The sequence below is a fragment of the Ailuropoda melanoleuca genome, chromosome 1, assembly GCF_002007445.2.
Source record: "Ailuropoda melanoleuca isolate Jingjing chromosome 1, ASM200744v2, whole genome shotgun sequence".
In the NCBI taxonomy this organism is placed as follows: domain Eukaryota; kingdom Metazoa; phylum Chordata; class Mammalia; order Carnivora; family Ursidae; genus Ailuropoda; species Ailuropoda melanoleuca.
The window spans coordinates 7,146,617-7,148,830 of NC_048218.1; the positions used below are offsets into that span (position 1 = coordinate 7,146,617).

The following is a 2,214-nucleotide window of genomic DNA, read 5'->3' on the forward strand; positions in this document are numbered from 1 at the left end:
TTTTACAAGGGGTAAACCTGTTGATTATCTCAAATATTAAAATTCTTGCCTTCCAGAGGAAAAATCTTTCTAAAGGAAAATTCTTGAAGTGAGCACATCAGTTGTTGTTTTTTTTTTTCATTTTAAAACATCACCAATACTCATAAGCATTTACAGACATCCTCTTCATATGACTGACTAGTCTTGGGGGCACCGTAGCATACAGCAAACCAGGTCAGAAAGAGAAAGTCCAGGAAACGAACCAAAAAAGTAAAATGACTTGTTCAGGACCACAGGGCTTTTTCAGGAGCAGAGGCTTCTGGTCTACCATGCAGTGCCTCCCAGCTGTGATGGTGGTACTGGTGGGAGCCTCCAGTTGAGGCTACTGGGAGGCAGGACATGACTTTCCCAAAGGTCCTGCAATCCCTTACCCCCATAACAAATGATGCAGTGTGATACAAGGATGCATTTGATCATGAACATGTGTAGAAATAAAACTTGGGAAACATAGAAGAGCAGGGGAAGACTGCAAAGGTTGCTTTATGTCCAGTGGAGTTCTTAAGGATAAATTTGGGAGCACAACGAGGAGATGGAAGAGTGTCCAGACGGAGGGAACAGTGATTGCTATGGAAGGAAAGTAGCTGTAACTAGACGATGAGTGTGGAAGACAGGACCATCAACCATGTGACCCTGGCTAAAAGAAAAGGATTGCATACATACTTACTAGACAAGGACTGAAAGGTTTCAACCTGGGGGTGCCTGGATCAAGTCTGCATTTTAGATAGATCCCCAGGGCTGTTTCAGGATACACCCTCAGTGTTGCAGGTGCGACAGGTGGCAGGTGCAGAGGCAGGTGGAAGCAATATTAATAACCCCTTTCAGAGACAGCAGCTAAGACGGTAAGATTTAAGATATGCGAAATTTTGGGGGAGAGGAAGAAAGAGAGGGAGACGTGTTCTCAGACTTCTGGCTTAGGCACAACGTGGGTGGTGAACCTATAAACCAAAGACAGAGAATGGAGAAAGAAGCCAGGGCAGGAGGGCTGGTGGAAGTCAGGGGGACAGAGTAGCTTGGAGCGTGTTGGTTTGGCACATCCTTTGAGCATCTGGGTGGGGCCATCCAGTACACAGCAGAAGTTCGATGGAGAGGTCAGAGCTGGGTATATAAGTGAGGAAGTCATCAGCCATTTGTGAAATCAGGGATATTGTTGTGGAATACAGAGAAGGTAAATCCGGGAAACCCTGACATGACGCTAGGATTGCTGTGTGAGGAATCTGGTCTCAGTATACCCGTGGGTGGCGGCCTTGAAGATTTCTGGGGGAGTGGAGGTTGTTGGCAAGGGGAAGAGCCCAGCATGGTGGAAATTCCTCTCTGGACGGGGGTTCCAATTTCCTGGACCGTATCACCGCAGGGTTGGACTTGACAATGTCTAAAAGAATCTCTTCCAGGTTTAATATGCTGTAATTCTAATCCTCTCTCCAGTTTTGTAAATCTGGTAACCAGCAAATTTACTTTGGAGGAAAATCTTAGCTTTAGAAATGGAAGAGAGTGGAATATCAATGCTTTATCGGCTAGACATGCCATGCCATTGCAACCCTCCACTCTCTGATAATGAGGGAAGGAATTTAAAGACATTCCATAGAATGACTGAACTACTTACACAGAAACAGATGCCATGATTTCTACCATAAGTTATGATATAGATGAGTCAAATTGAGAGAGATAAATTTAGGGTTTTTAGGGGCCCCTCCCCCATTGGTGTCAGAAGTTTCCATCTAGCTATAGGGAAGAGAAAAACGCTGATACAGGCAATATTTGATTTCTCAAGGACTAGGATATCCAACACTTCCGGTAGGTCTCCCCAACAGCAGGACGTGGGTACAAAAGGTGGCAGGGTCCTTGGGTCACAAGAGTAAAGTGGTAACACACATAGGAAGAGGTTCAAAACTGACAAGGCCTCATAAGGATATAACGCCTGGAATCTGGGTGCCTGTGCTATGGGGACCTTCACCACTGGGACCATTGTAGGAGGGCCAACCTGAAGCAATCAGTGATCCAGGGTGCAGACCTACAAGCACAGAGCCAGAGAATGAAGGAGAAACACGTCATCCACCAGGATGCAAAGAGAGGCCATGTAAGCAGAGGGACTGAATCAGCAGCAGAGTTAGGCTAAGGGGTGAAGTGGAGAGTCAATACAGAGCAAGCAGAGACAGAACAAGGTTCCTACAGGTCAAG

At 46.0% G+C, this 2,214-nt stretch overlaps 1 protein-coding gene across 1 annotated transcript in view; it reads left to right on the top strand.

Annotated features, from left to right (window-relative positions):
- The window catches only part of KCNJ6 (potassium inwardly rectifying channel subfamily J member 6), a 250,388-nt gene that overhangs the window by 74,453 nt on the left and 173,721 nt on the right, over nt 1-2,214 (top strand). The window lies entirely within an intron of this gene.